The 20132-nt window shown below is 49.6% G+C and overlaps 1 protein-coding gene across 3 annotated transcripts in view; it reads left to right on the top strand.

Annotated features, from left to right (window-relative positions):
- LOC146796295 (gap junction gamma-1 protein-like) overlaps nucleotides 1–20132 on the top strand; it is a 205883-nt gene that overhangs the window by 172644 nt on the left and 13107 nt on the right. The window lies entirely within an intron of this gene.

Consider the following 20132-nt stretch of genomic DNA (forward strand, 5'->3'; position numbering starts at 1 on the left):
TCTCCGCATCCGGGGCCAGTAGAAGTGGGTCACCAGATGGCTGTAAGTTTTGTCTTGCCCTAGGTGTCCGGCGAGGGGCACGTCATGTGCCAGGTTGAGAAGGAACTCCCGGAAGCGGAGGGGGACCACCAACACGCGGCTGGCCCCGAGTTCTGCCACTTTCTGTTCACTGTACAACAGGCCCTCGGCCCAGTAGACCCAGTGGGTGCCGGTCTGGTCCCCGTTGGCTTGTGCGGACGCTTGTTGTCAGACCCCTTCGAGAGAGGGACAGGACTGCTGTTCTTGCTGGAACTGCTCACGGGTGGGGCCCCCTTCGTGGCGCCATTGTGCAAGTTCTGGTAGGGCGCCGAGGGAAGCAATCTCTTCGGGGGAGGGTTCAGTAGGTCCAGTGTCGGTGTCCGCCTCCCCCTCGCTGCAGGCGGGGGGTTGTGCGAGCCCCTCGGGCTGGGCGGCACCGGGGGCCAGGGACGAGCGGGGAGCCTGGGCGGTCATGGACCGGGTGATGGCGCAGGCCCATTCGGATAGTCCCAGCATTTGGAGGTGCTCTCGTCGCTCCACTTGAGCCCAGGGGGAACTCTCCAGGTCGTTCCCCAGGAGGCAGTCTACTGGGGCATCGTCGCGGACAGTCACTTTTAGTAGGCCTGTCACCCCTCCCCACTCGAAGGGGACCAGGGCCATCTGGCACAGGCTTTCGCTGTTGTCGGCCGTCCGGACGGGGCACAGCACATTGGGTAGGATCTGTTCGGGGGTCACCAGGTGGCAGCGGACAGCGGTGACACTGGCGCCGGTGTCACGAAGGGCTTCGGCCCGTTGTCCATTGACGGTGACCTGCTGCTGGTACTTCTGGGTGTTGCTTGGGATGGGGGTGCGGGGCACCATTTCTCGGCTGCCCAGGCAGACCAGGGACATGGCCGCCGGTTCCCATTCGGTGGTTCCTCGGTCGAGGGTCTCTTCTTCTTCTTCTCCTTCCCCCAGGGCGGCGGCCGCCAGCTGTCGGGGCGGGGGCCCGCCGGCCCCGCTTCTTCGGTTCAGGGGGCAGACCGGATCGCTGGCATAGTGTCAGGTTTGTTGGCAGCCGTAGCATGTTACTGGGGGCCGTGGTCCGGTTCTGGCTGGGGTCGCCCCTCTTCGGGCTATGCTCGGGGAGAGGGGTTGCTGCAGCGGCCCTCGAGGTGGGCTCCTGGGGGCCCCGGCGGGGGGGTCCCGGTTCCTGTTCGGCCCTCCCCCTCCACCGCGTTGGCGGGGAGGTCCGGTGGGGTTCCTCTGGTACTCCCCCATCGAGTTCCGGGGGACTCGGGTGTTGACCCATCGATCGGCCTCGACGGCGAGTTTTCGTGGGTCGGTCATCTTGCTGTCGAGGAGGTGTTGCCTTAGCTCCACGAAGCAATTGTTGGAGAGATGTTCCCAAACAATGAGGTCGACCAGCTGCCCGTAGGTGGTGGCTTTGCTACCCTTGATCCATCCTTCTAGGGCCCGGCTGAAAAAGTCCACATATTCTACCCAGGTAGTACCCGGGATCTTTTTGCAGTCTCTGAACCGCTGGCGGTACATTTCCGCGGTTAGCCCGTAGCGGGTGAGCAGGGCCTCCTTCATGTGGTAGTAGGAGGTCATCACCTCCTCTGGTAGCTGAAGCAGTGTGTCTCGACCTTCACTCAGGAACCGACCCCACAGGCCGGCGCCCCAGTCCTTTCGGGGCACCCGATGGGAGGTCATGGCCACCTCGTATGCCTTGAACCATTGTTGGATGTTGTCATTCTTATAGTACTCCCTGACGACATCTTTCGGGATATGTACCTTGGCCTCGACAGGCGGTAGGGTGTCTCTATTACTGGGGGTGTCGGTCCCCCCGTTCTTTGCCTTGATTTCGAGCTCTTTGAGACTTCGCTCGTGCTCAAGGGTCAGTCTTTTTTCCTCCAACTCTCGGTGCCGTCTCTTCTCTTCTATCTCCTCTTGTAGCTGTAGCTGCTCTAGGGCCAGTTTCTTTTCCGCCAGCTGGAGTTCGCCGTCCAGCCGCAGTCGTGCGAGCTCTAGTTCGTGGTTCCGGACCTTCTCCCGCTCTCGTATCTCCTCTTCGGAGAGGCCGGTTTCTAGGCTCTTTCCTCCTCTGGTTGCCGGAGTCGGTGCGGTTGATGTGGCCACCGTCAGGGGCAGGGGACCTTCTTCCTGGGAGTGGCCTGCCTCGGCCTCCAGCCAGGTCCTTAGGGCTTTCTGCATCTCCTCTTTGGTACCTAGGCCGGTGGTTGCAAGGCCTTTGTCCTTGCAGAACTGTTTCAATTCTTTGTGCGTGTATTCCTCCAACCATTCGGGCTGGAACTCCGTGGTCGCGTTGTTTCCTTGGTTGCTCATGACTTCTGTTTGTCTGGATGGGTAGCTAGTGGGTTACTGGCTGGTACGTACTGCGTTCGGCTCGGATCCCGTCGCTGGCCACCAAATGTTGGAAGGCGGACCTCGGGGAGTCAGAGAGACCACCCAGAGGGGCCCCCACACTGTACGAAGTAGCCGAGCGCTGCAGAGAAGCTTCCTGGGAGATCCTTCTCCTATTATGTACTAACACAGTGACACCACCACACAGGAATCAAGGAGGTTGTCTCAAGACGAGCAATTCTTTATCAGCACGTTACGGGGTCAATATTTACACGAAAGGGGATCAAGGGATCCACAAAGGTCTCAGTGTCTCTTTAGAAGGGAAGGGGTAGCGGGACAGTCCTTGGCAGGAGCTTGGTACGAGGGTACCTGGGGCCCAGTTCTTATCCTCAAGCTGGAGGGCCTCCGGAACTCAGAGGGGTCGAGCCGCGACGGCGTCAGCAGGGCTCTGGCGTTCAGTTCGTGGAGAGCCACGACCAGGTCAGCGGGGCTCTCAAGATGGTTTCCGCTCAGCTCGAGCCGCGACGTCGTCAGCAGGGCTCCGAGGGAGGTTTCAGCGAGGTTGGACCGCGACAGCGTCAGCAGGGCCCCGATGTTCCGGGGGGGCTTCAAGGTTTCAGCAAGAAGGAGCCGCGACGCAGTCTGCAGGGCTCGTGGTGGTTTCAAGCAAGAGTTCTTCTCCGTAGGGTCGGCCGCGATTCAATCAGCAGGGCTCTCGACTCCGGGATACAACTGCCGGTCTGTTGTGGGGTCGCCCCAGATATAGGCCTGGAGCCCTTTGAAGTCCGGACCCTTGCGCCCGGAGGGGCGGAGAGGCCGGGTTGGGAGCGGCCAGACGCCCAGCAGGAGAGGCGCCGGGCCCAGGAGAGATGGAGGCCGATCGCACCTCGGTGTGTGGGGACGGTTGGGGGTCCCATCGATACCGCCCTCTGCCAGGGCGATGAGGTGTTCACGTGATACCCCCTGGCCAGTTCTTGGTGCCTCAATGTCTGGGCCTCGCTGGGGCCGAGGCCGGGTTGAGCGGAGTCAGGTGGACTGGTGTGCAGGGTCACGTGGCAGGCAACAAAATGGTGGAGCCCCGAGGTGTATGCGACCTCGTGCGGCTCGAACGGGTGGCCCGTGGAGGCCAGGGCGGGGAACGGGCCCAACCCCAGGGAAGTCAGGACCACGCCACGAGGCCGGGTCCAACAATGTGTCCTCGTCCTCCCACTGTTGATGTAAGACCTCACTCCTGTCCTCCACATGGCAGTGGTGATTTCCTCTCCCTCGCTATTGCTACTCTCCTACTCGACCTGATATACAACCTTCAGGAAAAAGCTGAAGGCTTGTCGGTTTCGCTACAGAATTTGTAAGACGAGCACCAAAAGTGCCCCAAAGGAGGTGGCCGCTTTATAAATTCTGTCACTCAGTCCTTCAGTCTGCTTGCACCACAATACACAGTGTGGCTTTTAGTATACCATCCTAACAAGCCAAGCGCCAGAACATTTGTGTGCATCATTCAGTCACTATTAAACGTGTTTAAAAAGATAATAAAATCCATACAATTTGCAGTGTTCGATAGATATCGAGCCATAAGGTTTTTTTAATCATGGCACAGTGCCCCGTCAACATTTTCAAACGTTATCTTTTTAAAGGGAGGTTTAAACATTGTTTTAAAAAACATTGGGGCAGATATGTCAAAGGGTTTTACCTATTCTGTGCCTACGGGCAAATGTGTTAGTACATTAGGGACATAGATTTAAAATGGAAGGATGCTGCATTTAGACACCAGCACTTCAATAGTTATTTGTTTTTAGCTGTAAAGCGGTCCCTTGATCGCTACGCCACCAGATTCAAGCTAGTCTGGCTGATGGGGGTGAACCCCCAAAACAGTCTCAGAATGCTTGTTTCTGGTCCAGGGAAGACCTGGCCTGGCAGTTCGGGCTGGACTGTTCCTATAGGGAACAGAGTCAAGACTGATTTGCAGATGGCTGTGTCTAAACAGGAATGGCGTGGCGTGCAAAAAAATGTTAGATTTAACCCAGATCTGTGACTGTGGGTGAATGTTTGATTGGTTCAGCATTCCGTACATCATCTGTCCTTTTTGCTCTGCAAGCACTCTACCCACATGATATGAGGAGGCTGACTATTAAAGATTCTAACGAAAATACGCTGGATGTGAAGAAAGTTAGTCTGAGAATCTTAGAGTCCCAATCGTTGGTCTTTTTTTTTTTTTTTTTAAATGGTTGCAAACACAATTCATTACATTAGACGTGAGCCAACGGTCTTATGCATCACCTTCAGGGCCACAATCGCGTCATATAGGAAATGCTAGAGTCTAAACATTATTGTGCTGTTAGAACCTTTATGAAATTTTTCAAATAGTATTTAAATAATATAGCAATAATACTTAGAGGGGCTTTGGGTCAAACCCCCTTCAACCATTGCTCTGTTGGAGTGTCAGTCACATTTTTGCTCAGCGGATAGGCCAGCATACATAGAACAGGGCAAAGGATCAGCCCCTTCAGTCATTGGTTTTCGTCCAATGTCAGTTACATTCTGAATTAGCCTAGAGGGCTGCGATTGGTTGCCTGGAGTGTGTGGTGGTGAAATTGCCAGCATTCTGCCCATTTACTATCGAAGTTTGTATAGGGAAGTGCTGCATGCTGGAAGGCAATGGAGTCCGCCTGAAGCCTCTACTGTGAACCGAACTCCACCTTTCCAGAGAACTGATGTGTGCAGCTCACATACCAACCAGGATGTGGCCCCGAGAGGCCCATTGAACCCTGACAATTGCTGTTTCTTAGTACCCCAACAGCAGTCAAACGGGCCATTTCCCTTGTTTGCACCAGTGCACATGGCTTCCTTAATACACTACCAGTACCAACCTGGGAGAGATGCTGCTGACTGCCGAAGCCCACAGAGCCTCACTGCCTCTTCTGCTGTCCCAAGCCAACCGGGCCACTGTCTCCCAAGCTGAACCACTTTTGTTTTCATTAAAGACAGTTAAAAAAATTACGATAAAAATGTAAAGGCCAAAGAAAACGATTGCTGCCGAATGAACACGTAGGCACTTTTTAAATCAGGACAGCTCTTTTGGAAAAACTGTAACATAGAACACAAAAACATAAGCTTGAGAAAACCCAGTTTGTTTGAAACGTGAGTTATTTTCAGTTTACAAAGGCTGGCTTTTCAAGGTGAGGGGTGCTTTCCATTTAGTAGAGGAAAGTGCAAGCCTGTTTTGTGATTGGCTACACTGTGGTACATAATTAGGTAATAAATACAGGCGTGCGCAGCATAGCATTTTTGCAGTGGGCTATTTTCCAGGTCCAACAATACAATGTGAGACATGTCCGATGACTTTCGACGTATGTAAAACAGCTGGGGCTTATTGTATACATTCATACCGCTGTACTGTGTGTCAAGAGATAACTGGGTTTTAGCTGAGAGCCCCAAGAACGAACACCGGATGTAGATCCGAAAACAGGAATTAAATGATTTCATGTGGCCCAGCACAAATTTACTGAGAGGCAGTGAAAATTGTAAGGAGCCCTGTTCCACATATGCTTTTGTGGGTGTATGGGTGCTACACGAGAAAAATGTATGTAGAATGTTGAGAGATTTGATATTTTGAAGTCCAGGCCTTAGTTGACATAGGGCTGCATGGTGGAAGCTGCACCAAGTTGACAGGCAAGATTTGGCAAATAAAATCCAGGACATTTATCAACAAACATAAAAGAAAGACTACAATTTTGCAGCAACCTGGGTCACTGAATGACCTAATTGACAGTGCTCATCACCATAAAAACACAAACGGTGAGGCAGTACGGGAAATGAAATGCAAATTTTACTGACTGCATTATCTCTTTTATTTACATTTCTTACTGATAAGATCTGCATTGGAACACATAAAAATGTGCTTCTTTCCATGTTTAGTCAATCATCTCTCAAACCCAGCACATGTGCTAATTTGACTGACATTTTCCAGAAGAGATGGAGAAATACCTGTACTGCCCCAGCAGATCAGAAGTGCCTGGTCACTCTACAACAATTACAATTGCCTACCCTTTGCTACACTAACTTACAATGGGGATTTACAGCATGCGGCTGTGGTTTACAGTATGCCCACATGTGAGCTGGTGTGGTATTTCTTTCGCCATTTGTTACATAGCGGACTGTGGGTGAGCAGGCCCATATTGTTCTTCTGTTTTGTGCAATTTTGTATTTCCTTCCCCTTACCTCACTAAGTCCATTTCAGTACTATGAACTCCTACAGAAATCAAAATACAAGCTGAAAAAGCTGTAGTGTTCACTGTTCACAAACGAACGAGAAATGACACTTCCATTGAAGCATTGGCAAAACTAATAGGTCTGACATTATTGTGCTAAAAAAAAAGGCATGAACAAATGCTGTTTGCAAACTATTTTTGCCAATGCGTGTTTCCAATTGAAAATGTATGAATCCCAAATATGTGACTCTCATGTGCCCATCAATGGCTGTGTGTTAAGGGAAGTAGTCCAACAACTTTTATAAGTGTTTCACTTTTCTCGATATCCCCCTGAGCACCTAAGATTTTGTTAATCAATAATATGATTATGCAGCACAGAAAACAATCTCATGAGTCTGTTGTTACTGAGATAACAGGTGTTCATCATGCAGGTGTTCAAGTTGACACTTGATAGCTGTTGCAGGTACAAGTCTTTATTAACAACCCACATTACAGGAGAACATGTCTAGGAGCATCAGTGCCTCTTTCCCTAACTGCCCCCAATATTCTCAACTGTCCCACTTTCAAGCATAAAGGTGGCACCCAAGTATACATATCACATGCCCCAGTACACCACCCTCATAACAAAACATGAAACTTAACAACAACTAACTGCCACTCAGTTTTCAATCAGTGTTTACCACACATTGGTAGTGAGTTTGCATTTTTGTCCCTAATCAAGTAAAGCATTGGACGTCTTCCCCCAAAGTGCCTAGTTATTTCCAAAGAACAGAGTCCTTCTACCAATTTAGGGGAAAACATCCTTTAACCCGCAGTCTTTACAACAACCAACCTTTACAACAAAGTCAGTACACCGCATGCAACGTTACCACTCGTTACTTTACCAGGCAAGTTGTTACGAATTGCTGTAGGGGGCAAGTTGTTGACTGGTGTTGGATTTTTAAGGCGAACACCTTCCCTACTGTTCCGTAGACTGGAGTTGGAATAGTAATTTATACTATTCCAAAGTGCAGCGCCCCCTAATGCAAGTCCTTGTAATGACTTGCGTGCTAAAGGAACGCATGGTAATGTTGCATGGTGGGTACTGACTGCGTTGTGAAGGCGTGCGGAATAAATGCCTGCGGGGTTCCATCATACAACCAATATAGGAACAAGGGGGTTCCTTGAATGGATATTTTACCTCATGTCTCAATCTTGCACAATTTCCTTTTTCCTAGCAATCAAGGAGAACTCTGCAGCTGGAACAGAACCAAGGCACATAATAACTATGATGAATACATTGATTCCCCTGTGCAAAGGTGTGGGGGGATATCCTACAGCATGAAACACAGACCAGCATTACAGCGGTTACCTGCTAGGCCAAAGGGCTGCATGCCTTCCATTTCTAGAAAAATATTTTAATTGTCAAAGGTCTTGTCTGCACTTGCCAGGAATCCTTTCCACTCAGAAACGCTGTCTGAACAATAATGAAAATTAAAATACAGGATATGGAAGAAGTCCAAGATGTACAACATACCTCATTATCTTTCTACTTAAAAAGGTTGCTTGCTCCATTACGGCAATTATGGATTCCGCTGGAACAGGAAGCAATACAAAGTTAACGCTGCCCATTCCTGGGACGAAAAACATCTAACAGCAATAGGGCATTTTTTCTTTTTTTTTTTAATGCTTGTAATTTTTTGTAATGGATTTCACAAATGGGATAAGCACACCAGACGGTATTACCAGTTAAATATATGTAATGAAATGCTGACTGTCCGCCATATTGTAGTGTAAGAGGTTAAAAGGCAAGCATGTCTCTTGGATGCAATGTTGACTAGCCTCAACCAAGGTGGAAGTGGTCTGAAGGAGCATCGGGCCATGGGTAGCTGACAGTGACACGCGGTCTTCAGAGAGGTGTAGGTCCAACGCTAAAGGAAGGTAGCCACAGATGGAATTATTTCAAATGTTTGCTGAGGCCCCAGGGCCTGCTTAGCCTAATGGGCGTGTAGACCTGGCATAAGAATATTTAAAATGTCGAGAACGTTGCCTTAGTGACTTCCTTGAACTGAAGCCTAAATTCCCTATGTGCGAACACACCAAGGCATTTTCCAATAACTTCTTCCCATAACATCAAGTGTTGAAGTGCCTTCAAGTGAGATTTTCCATACATATGTGTCACCGTATATAAATGGGCAGCAGCAGGGTCAGATAAAATGAGATAAGAATCATCTAATTAAAATTCATCTGCATTTTAATTTTTAAAAAAAAGTCTATTAACAACATCAGGTTCATAAACATTAGGTCTTAGGCCTTTAATTAGCCAGCGGCGCACCGGTCCCCAAAAGGCCGGGGCGATGGAAGCTGAAGATACAGCAGACCCCCATATTTTGACACAATCGATGGCCTGAAGGGCTTGTTTTAGCCACAACTGCCCTCTTTGTCACGACAGGGGGAGGCTTTGTTTTTGGATTTCAAAAAAGCAATGTTGATGACGAGTTTTAAGTTTTCCCACAGGGCATTCTGGGTCATTGTTAGCATTTGTGTTGTTAGCATTTTTGTGTCCAGAACAACAACGCATTGTATGGCCATCGCCGAGAGGCTAAAAAACAGCTGATGTAGTGTTGGGAACACCACCTTAAGTGGGGCATCCATTCCAAAACTATGTCTGTCAGCACAACATCTTCCACTGAGGTTTTCACAACAGCGGAGCTCAGAGCTTCAAGTGGGAGGAAAAAGAGTGGTGAGGTCCTAAAATGGGTGTGGCTTGGGAAGCCTTTACACGAGGCATGACTAGTGAAAGTAATGTATGTGAAACAGCAACCTGTGTTTGGCAATTCATAAATAGGCTCTCACTGCAGGACAGGGACTTCTGGTGACATTGTGTTGCAGCAGTAGCATGTGAAGGGCAGAGATGTAGTTTGTATTTTATACTTGTGACTGACAGGCATAGAAGACATCCATTGAGCACTGGTTCAACATCAATTTTTGGTAGGCCCTGGTCAACTTAGACCACTAGCAGAACTGCTGTTGCAAAAAGCTTGCAACAACAAACTCGAAATGAAGAAAGAGGTGTGAGGGGTTGGCAAACGCAACAGGTGCCATTTTGTGGCAGCTGTCTCATTAACATCCACCTCTAGACGTCTCCTCTAAGCACTGTCAGAGCTTTAATCATAAGTCAATCATAGCTTTATTGTTTTATTACGTTTTGCATCCTATTTCAATGTCTGCTATAAGAATGTCATACAGTTTTTACATGTTTCAATATTTCATCACATTAATAAAATCTTTAGTGCATTTCTCAATCTACAGTTATGATATATAAAAGTTTTAGGGGTATGAGTCTTCTTAAATAAAAGGTGGGTATGTGCAGGGAGTAAGGGTTCAGTGCAAAGGAATGCTGCTACATTCAATGTAATGTTGGATACTGATATGAATTTAAATAATGCAAGGAGTTGCGTAACCTACAAGGCACATAGGTAATGATTTACTAAAACTTTCCACCAGTGCAAAGTAATGGAAGCAGCACAGAGTCTCACAAGGATATTTACTACTTAGCACAATATTCAAGGTGCACTTTTCTCAGTGCAAAAACTCATTTGAGCCGCTTTGTGGCACTTTGCATCACTTTGAATCCAGGGGGTGTTACATGAGCATTACTGGGGTAGATCACTGCTCCTATCCATAGTTTTTTACTACTCAGATCACTAGGCTGGGCATTGCATCATAAACTAACGACTCCTTGAGGCAGGCATTAACAGGGGAAAATGTGCTTATTAAAAAAATGTCATGTGTGCTACAGTGACCAGCACATATTCATGATGTGGCATACTTTAGCAGGGTATGCTTCTAGTACACATGCTATGCTAGATCACACACTCTCACCGCTGCACAATGGTGTGAGGCAGTGCATCGCGCATCTCAGCCTGTTTGTATGGCAACATAAGGAATACAGCTGCAACCGGCCAATCTTTGTAGATATGCTGCTGCACTGTCTTTTCGCCCTTGCGCAGTGCGATACTGCAAATTTGGTTGCTGGGCTGCATTGCATGAAAAATTAATAAATGTGACCTAGTGTATCCTGAAAAGAACAAGACAGAAGGGAAACGTGTTTTGTTTCAATGGTTTCCTTCCAGTTCATACAATAGGCAAACAAGTCTTCCTGTGACACTGTAGCTATTTATATTGTACAGTGAATTGTAATATCTTTTTAGCACAACTCAAAGTGTCATCCAGTGCTTGGTTGTTTAACATTGGTCTGTTAGGGCTAAATCCATGCCAGATTTCCAGCAGTAACACAGATTGAAAAGGAACACAATTTCAAATGTATTGCATGTAAATGTTTCCTATGTAGACAACATGTTAAGTTGGCCTTCAAATGTCCCTCGAACAATGTTGGACTTCTCTAGTCAAGAACTTAAGAGTGGTTCCTATGTGGGGCTCTGGGGCATATGATACTCTCTCTCTCGTATCTAGGCTGAGCAAGCCTATGATGGAGTCTTAGAAGCCGCTTCACATTGAGCCTCCACACTTGTGGAGGAGGCCCGCATTGGTGTAGAGACCGTTGCTCTGCAGTTACTCAGTGCGGAGGTCCCGCCACGAGTGCTAACCCCCACCATGAGTGCGGGCCCCCCACCACACCTGCCGGCCTCAGCCACAAGTGCTGAGGCCCTTTGTGTATCAGCCCCAGAGTGATTACTTTAATGACTCGGCTTGTGAATGAAAAGGTAAGTGAAGAGGAACTTGTCCAAATCCAAGATGATCTAGGGGTTTCTCCAAACTCTGCCATCTAAGACGGATGTGCTCGGTCTGTAGAACATGTCCTTTGAGGCATTCATAAAAAACATGCACTTTGATGTATTCTCATTTCCCATGGGAGATGATTCCAGATGAATGTACCTACCCTCTGTGAAGTTACAATGACCTTCTCCTCACACATTCTTGAAACTAGTCAAGGATAATCACCACCACCACCCAGAAAAGAATCAACACATTGTTTTAGCACAATTCCCAAAGCAGAGCAAGAGTTATTTCTTATGAGTGCATATCTTCTATTAAGATGTAGTTCAGTTGTATAGGAGTGAAGGGATATTATAGCACCAAAAGCAAATCCTCGTGTGTCAGTGTGATTTCTAAGCATGCACTTTTTAAAAAAACATGCGACCTAGAGTTAATCATGATGCCAGCAAATCACGTGTGCATAGACAAGGGATTGAGTCTGAAGCCTGTTCAATATTTTGAAATCAAAGAATAGAAAAACTGATCGCTTTCAATATATTTCACAATTTTAGGAATTTCAAAGAAATGTGTGCAAAGTCGAGCTCGATCACTGTTCAACGCACTCATTGATTTAAACAAAATAGAGTAATTTCTGCCCAAGGAGCCCACAAAATAATTTCCAGTCTCATTAACACTAGTAGACAACCTTATGTTATGTTGAAAAGGGGCTCTCTAAGTATCACCGCCATTGAATACAGTGTCATGGAATTAACCCTTCCCAAAACTTAAAATGGGTCAATCATCTCTTGATTGTCTCACTTTAATGAACTGTTGAATGTGGGGTGATTTTCTGTGTGCAGTGATCATTGTAGCACAGCTCATTAGTCTAAATCTAGATGGCTCAGAACATTGCCTTTTCAATGCTAAGATGGCTACGCAGGTGTCTGTTCTCTTGTCCGTGGTGAGGGCCGGACTGGGAGCACAAACCAGCCCTGGCAATACAGCTGGACCGGACGCGGGCGGGGTGCAAGTGAGAAGCACAGCTGCCAGCCGATTTAGCACTGCTGCCACATTCGATATTGCAAAACCGGCCCACAGTATCAAAACCAGCCCCCCACCCTTCCGTCCCACCGGGAAAACGCCCGCTACGGCCAGTCCGGCCCTGTCCGTGGTGTCAGCTGCCAGATTGATCTGTTCTTCACCTTTTCAACTACTTGATTTTGTCTTGTAGGGAAAAAAATGTGGCATTCAGAAAGTGCCATTTTCCTGTAGATTGTGATAATACTTCTGCGTCTGACACCATATCTAACTCTAAGGGTGCCGTGAATAAATCCAGGAAGGCCAGATCTGTGCTACAGTTCCACATAAGATGAAAAACATTTACATAAATGAGTTTAAATAGAACTCATTTAGATAGTAAGGGCCGAGTCTGAAAATCTGGCATGTATTTGGCGTTCCTGACCCTACGCCTCACCCTCATAGACTAAGGCCCTCTTTACAAGTTCTCCATAAATCAGTGGCGAGCACCCGGGGCTAAAATTAACAATTCCATCTCTGTGAGTTAATGGAATTCCATTCCTATGGGCATTGCCAGAGGTTGTTGTACATGTTGCAGGTGATTATTGTCTTGTCCTGGGGGAGTGAAGAGGGAGGCAGAGGTGGTGGGAGGGCAGAGTTTCTTTCACTTGAGCTTCAGGGAGCTTTTTCTGCTTCCCACATGTTGAACTATGAGTGTGGGCTTGAGCCAGGTACAGGAGTTACCGGCAGCCCCTTGCAGCTCACTAGTTTCCAGGTCTGGTAGCCTAGAATGATCAGGTCTGTGATATCCAGCAGGAAGATGAAGCATACAAAGTGGGATTTTTGTTTTTCATACAATTCGTAGTTGAGGGGGCAGGCAACCCCATTTTCAATGTTTAGTTTGCACACTTCATTGAATTATACAAATCCCAAGAAAGACCTCTCTGCTTTTTAGAAGGCAATTGGCTGTGATCGTCTTGTTTGCAGAGCTAGAAGGGTGCCAGATTGAGGATACCATTTTTTTCTGTTAAGCAGGCAGAAAACTAAAGAAAGTATATTTACTTATTTGTTGGCAAGTTTTGTATATAGGAATAGACTCGAGAGTGAGTCTTTCAGAGTAGTGCTTCCTCCAACATCACAAAGGTACAATCACACCCAATCATTACAACTTTTCACAACTTAAAGTACAATGCAAAAAACATTCGCAAGTCATAAAAGAACATCAAAATTGTTCGTAGGGGTTGAATATAGAGCATGAAAAAGAGAGAGTTCAGCAGAAAATATTTGCTAGAATTTAAGTGTGCGGTGGTGGGTTGATGCGAATGCGGGGGGCGGTGAGTGGGAAGGGAGGGAAGGTGGAAATGATAAATCATTCACCTGCCACTACAGCTGCCGCCTGGGTGCTCTTTTCCCGCACACTGCACAGGCTCCCAGGGGCCAATCCAGACCCTGTTCTAATGCTGTTCTAATGCTGGTAATGCTATGATTACTTACCGGTAATCCCCATTACTCTTAGTCCTACTCGTCCTCGACCCAGTCATCACTAATGAGGTATTCCACAAGACAGGAAACAAAACAGGAAACGCTTTTGTAGGCTCCACCCACCCTCCCGTCAGGGGCTATAAGAAACCAGCCAACCAAAAGCACATCCTGACATACCAAGCAACAAAGGCCTGGATAGGGAGGGCGGGCGGGAAGTATGACTGGGTCGAGGACGAGTAGGACTAAGAGTAATGGGGATTACCGGTAAGTAATCATAGCATTACCTCTACGTCCCTCGTCCTCGACCCAGTCATCACTAATGAGGCATACCAAAGCACCCCCAACAACAGGCCTTTGGCAAACCACACAGAAAACAGAGACCGAACACAAAGAGGCGTGCAGCAAAAATAGTTTAATGAAAAAACACAGAATCAGGGAGGCGGAACAACCTCCACAGCACGCAACACACCACTACCGAAATTGGGTCGGTCAGACAGAGCACAATTCAAGCGATAGTGCCTCACAAAAGTAGACTCAGAGGCCCACGTCCCAGCCCGACAGATTTCATCAAGGGAAACCCCATGAAAAGCAGCCCAGGAAGCAGAAACACCCCTAGTGGAACGGGCCTGAACACCAGAAGGACAAGGCAAACCAGATCCCTGATAAGCCAAAGAAATAACAGACTTAATCCAGCGACCAAGAGTAAGCCGAGACGCAGCTTTACCCTGACCAGCCAAACCAAAAGTCACAAAAAGGGAGTCCGAGGAACGGAACCCCGCAGACCGTGCAACATAAAGGGACAAAGCACGCCGCACATCCAAAGAGTGAAGCAACAACTCAGCAGGGGAAGAAGGAGAAGGACAGAAAGAAGGAAGAATCAACTCCTGAGAGCAATGAAACTTAGAACGAATCTTGGGAACAAAACCAGGATCCAAAGAAAGGACCACCGCGTCATCCAAGAAACGCAAAAAGGGAGGAGAACAACGCAAAGCAGTGAGTTCACCCAACCGTCTGGCAGAAGTCACAGCAACCAAAAATGCCACTTTAAAAGAGAGAAACTTAAGGTCCACCGACTCCAATGGCTCAAAAGGAGCAGACTGCAGAGCACCCAAGACCAAAGAGAGATCCCAAGGAGGAACCGGAGAGCGAGAAGAAGGAGATGACAGAGAGAAACTCCGGAACAAACGGGAAACCAACAAACCATCCGCAGGAGGAAGAGAAGCCGGATCCCGGAAAGCCCGAAGAGCAGCCCACTGGCCCCTCAGAGCAGACAAGGCATAATTCTTCCGAAACCCATCCAAGAAAAACTGCAGAATGGAAGCGATAGGGCAAGAGACAGGAGAGAGACCAAGCCCCGCACACCAAGAGGAGAAAGAAGCCCAATGTTTAGAGTAGGAGGACAAAGTGGAACCCCTACGAGACCCTTGCATCACAGTGATGAGGTGATCAGGCAAACCCCGGACTCCAAGCGACAGCCGTTCAACCTCCAAACCGCCAAGGTGAGAGGGACCAGGAGAGAAGGGGAGGGGGACCTCAGGGGAGACGGATAACGTGGCAGAATCCAAGGAGGGCCCACCGCCAGGCTCAACAACAAAGGGAACCAGGACCTCCGCGGCCAGTGTGGTAAGACCGTCACCACCTGGGCACCCAACCGCTGGACCTTCAGCAAAAAGGCAGGAATCAGGGGGAAGGGGGGGAAGGCGTACAGCAACCAAGGGGGCCACTGAAGAGACAACGCCTCCACCCCCCAAGCACCCAATTCCGGGGTCCGAGAACAAAACAGGGGGAGTTGAGCATTCGCCCGGGATGCAAACAAGTCCAGCAGGGGAGTCCCGAACCTCCGACAGATCAACCGGAACACCCTGGGGGAGAGACACAGGGAGAGGGAAGATGGAAACCTGCGACTCAAGGCGTCCGCCACCACATTGTCCACCCCCCGGATATGCTGAGCCGAGAGAGCCAGAAGATGACGCTCCGCCCAACCTGCAATCGCACAAGCCACCAAATTCAAGGAAGGGCTGCGAGTACTGCCCTGGTGGTTGATGTAAGCCACAGTCACGGTGTTGTCCGACCTCACCAGGACATTGCACCCCAGCAGACGGGAGTGGAAGAAACGAAGAGCCCTGGCCACAGCCGACAGTTCCCTCCAATTGGACGAGCGACGGGATTCCATCCGGAGCCAGCGAGCCTGAACAGACCACTGTCCCAACGTGGCCCCCCAACCGGCCGCACTGGCATCCGTCGTCAACACCAAAGGGGGCGGCAGGTGAATCCACATCCCCTTCGAGAGATTCGTGGAATCCAGCCACCACTGGAGATCCGACACCACCCCCAAGGACACAGGCACAGACAGAGCGTAGTCCCGAACTGGAAACGGCACCCAACGCTGAACATGCCACAGCAGAGGCCGCAGATGAACCCTGGCCCAGGGCACCGTGAAGACAGTAGCGGCCATATGACCCTGAACCTCGAGCCACTGAAGAAGGGGGGCCGCAGCCTGGGACAACAAGATCCGCAACAGGGACTGAAGACGCTGAATTCGAGAATCCGGCAGGAACACCTTGCCCAGGACGGAGTCGAAGATGGCCCCAATGAAAGTCCGTCGAGTGGCAGGAAGAAGCTGGCATTTTGGAAAGTTCACCAGAAAACCATGACTTTCTAGCGTAAGGATGGTCAATGAAAGGTGCTGAGACATGACCTCTGGGGAGGGAGCCTGGAGCAGCCAATCGTCCAGGTAGGGGAACACAGACACCCCCTGGAGGTGAAGCAGGGCCACCAAAGGAGCAACCACCTTGGTGAACACTCGGGGAGCGGACCGGAGACCAAACGGAAGGACACAGAACTGCCAATGATGACCCTCCAGGCAGAAACGCAGGAACATCTGATCCTCCCGGGCCACCGGCACATGAAGGTAGGCGTCCTGGAGATCCAGAGTAGTAAACACCCATCCGGCCTGAATCAGCGGGACCACTCGTTGCAAGGTCTCCATCTTGAACGGGATCTTCTTCACAAACAGGTTCAGACTCCGGAGATTGATGACAAGCCGGAATCCCCCCGTGACTTTCGGCACCAGGAAAACAATCGAATAGGTCCCCAGACCCCACTCCAACCTGGGAACGGGAACAATAGCGTTCTTGAAAAACAGGGCCTGAACACCGTCCCTCAAGGATTGGCGACGGAAGCGGCACAATGGAGTCGGAGTCCGCACTACACCCGAGGGAGGCGGAGGGGACAGGAACTCGATCCGATACCCCCGGTCCAGGACATCCAGCACCCACTGATCCGAGGTCGACAGACGCCAGGCTGGAAGGAACAACCTCAATCTCCCACCAACCACGGGCGTCACTCCAGTGGGATCCACGAACGGAGGGGCATAGTCAGGAACGCTGCGGTCCAGGACCAGCATCTCGAGGAGGCTTCTTCTGGAACTTCCGAGGGAAACCACGACCGGCTCCACGAGAACCTTTAAAGGAGGATAGCTGAAACCGGGAAGGTTGACGAAAAGACTTGGCCTGCGAAGAGGAAAAATCCTTACGGGAAGGTTGCCTCCGGAAGGAAAGGGAATGTTTACGTTCTTTAAACACTTTATGCAGTTTGTCTTCCAAGGCATCCCCAAAGAGACGAGGGCCAGTAAAAGGTAAACGTAAGGCCATGGACCTCTGGGCGGCATCAGTATTCCAACCCTTCAACAGAAGATTCCTACGGGCAGCGATAGAGGAACCACAAGACAGAGCAGAAGCACGCACAGAATCAAAAGCAATATCCGAAAGGAATTCAGTCTGACGCTCCATAGATTCCAGCAAATCAGGACAGCAGCCACCCTCCTGCATAGTTGAAAACAAAGTCTTAAAGTCAGTGAGGAGTGATTGAGCCACATAAGCACCGTAGATACCGGAACGTATGGCAAGGTGAGAACCAGCATAGGATTTACGCAAAGCAGAGTCAATCTTCTTATCCACCCCATCGCGAAGAATGTTATCATCAGCCATGGAAGGACGGCCAACCAAACTAGCGACAATGGAGTCCACCTGCACAGACTCAGGAAAAGAATCCTCCATGCCCTGCAATGGGTAAAGCTTTGACATGAAGCGCGGCAACATAATATGATCAGGGTCCTTCCACTCATTCAAGAGTACATCCATCACAAACGGATGCACAGGAAGCGAAGACGAAACCGGCTTCCTAAATTGCGGTAGAACAGCATCCGAAGAAGTACTGGCCACAGCGTCATCCGGGAACCCCATGTTCTCACGCACATGAGAAAGTAAGTCCGGCAACAGTTCCCTGGAGACATACTTTCCCTTCAGATCCACCGCATCCAAGGAAGCATCATCAGAGGATCCCGAAGAGGAAATGTCAGAATAAAGGCCCGTGTTCCCACCAGAACGACCCCCAGCAGACTTTTTGGAGGACTTCAGGTCAGACAAGGTCTCCAAAATAAGACGTTTCAAATGGTCATCATCCAGCTTGGGACGCTTCCCAGGGGGAACAGGATCCGCACTGTCCAGAGGAGAAGAGGAAGAAGACACAGGAGACACATGCCTCCTCTTCTTATGATGCTTCCCCATCAAAGCAGCAGACAAAAGTAACCAGAAGCAACAGTAAGACCAACACGGAGCAGTGAAGACCGAGAAGGAAAAGCAGCCCAGCAGACTACCAACCTCCTTTTCAAGAAAAGGAACCGAGAAAAACCCCGCCCCCAACAACCCGGCAGAGATCTGAAACCGAGGCAAAAGGGGGCGTGGCCAAAAACGGAACCAGAAAACAAGGCAGCGCGCGGCCGCCGAAGGCTGAAAACCCACGAACTGCAACAGCGCAACCGGAGCCCACCCGGGTGTTGCAAAGCCAGGAAAAGGAAACAGCGAACCGGAGCCCACCCGGGCGCTGACCACACCGTCTGAAAATGAAGGAGCACTCGGCCCCCAACCCGAGCGCTCCGCGGCTGGAGACGAGCAGCGCAACCGGAGCCCACCCGGGCGCCGTCGACAGTGACTGAAAACCAAGGAGCACTCGGTTCCCCAACCCGAGTGCTCCCAGGACCAGGATGAGCAGCGCCACCGGAGCCTACCCGGGCGCAGCCAGCACCGCAACAGAAAATCGGAGCACTCTGCACCCCAACCCGAGTGCACCAGAAATGCAGCGGAGAATGGAGCGCCCGGACCCCACCCCGGGCGCCCCACACAGAAGGCAGGGAAGGAAAGCAGACGGAGCGCCCGGCCCCACAAACCCGGGAGCTCCAAACCAACCGCCATGACAGACACAACAGAGGATAGAGCGTACAGCAACCAAGTACTCAGGCGAACCGCAAGGGCAAGGAGAAACTCACGTGACCAGCAGAACAGGCACCCAGGAAGCCAGCACAGCCCAGCAGGACCAGCAACCAGGAACCTGCAGAATCCAGGAAGCCCCGCATCCCGACTCAACGAAGTCCCACGGAGGTCCAGCAGCGCCCCCAAAGCCCAGCAGAGGAGGACACCACAGGACAACAGCAACTAGAAGCAGGTAAGTGCCCGGCACCTACCCCAGCGTCCCCGTCAGGTCCACTGACAGGAAACAAAACAGGATGTGCTTTTGGTTGGCTGGTTTCTTATAGCCCCTGACGGGAGGGTGGGTGGAGCCTACAAAAGCGTTTCCTGTTTTGTTTCCTGTCTTGTGGAATACCTCATTAGTGATGACTGGGTCGAGGACGAGGGACGTAGAGGTAATACTGTTTACCACCATGAGAGCAGTGCCGTGATTGGCCTGAGTGGACTGTCTTGATGCTTGCTCAGGTACAGTGAGCCTGAGTCTGTTCTACACCCGGTTGTGCAACACAGCTCGGGTTGGAGAAATATAAGTGCGCAGTCTGTTTAGCCGTCTGAAGACTGCTGGTCAAAACCAACATACACACTTACAGTGCTCACCACTGCTCCCTTCTGCTGACTGGATGGTCCGTCAGGATGGCCCCGCCCTAAGACTTGGCTGACAATTGTATTTATATAGCAGGTACTGGCTCAATAAGAAAAATAAAATGATAATAAAATGACTTAATTATCATTTTATTTTTCTGTGTATTCCGTGTTCATGCTGAATAAAGGTTTTGGAAACTTAAAAAAAAAAAAAAATTATCATTTTATTTTTCAGTGGGGTCAAGCTCCTCCACCATAACAGCTGCCCCTGTTTATCTGTAATTGTTTTATTTATTATTATTTAGGTATGATGTGGAAAGACATTACTCAATGTGGTGGTGGTTAGGTGCAGGATGTCTTTGAGGGAGAAGGAACCCAGGTAATATTTATTGAAAACTAGGTGCAGGTCGCCAGTTCAGTGGGAGATGTGGAAGGGCTCAGGATGCCATGTGTGTAATCTACAGAGCCTATATCT

The sequence above is a fragment of the Triturus cristatus genome, chromosome 10 (genome assembly GCF_964204655.1).
Source record: "Triturus cristatus chromosome 10, aTriCri1.1, whole genome shotgun sequence".
In the NCBI taxonomy this organism is placed as follows: Eukaryota; Metazoa; Chordata; class Amphibia; order Caudata; family Salamandridae; genus Triturus; species Triturus cristatus.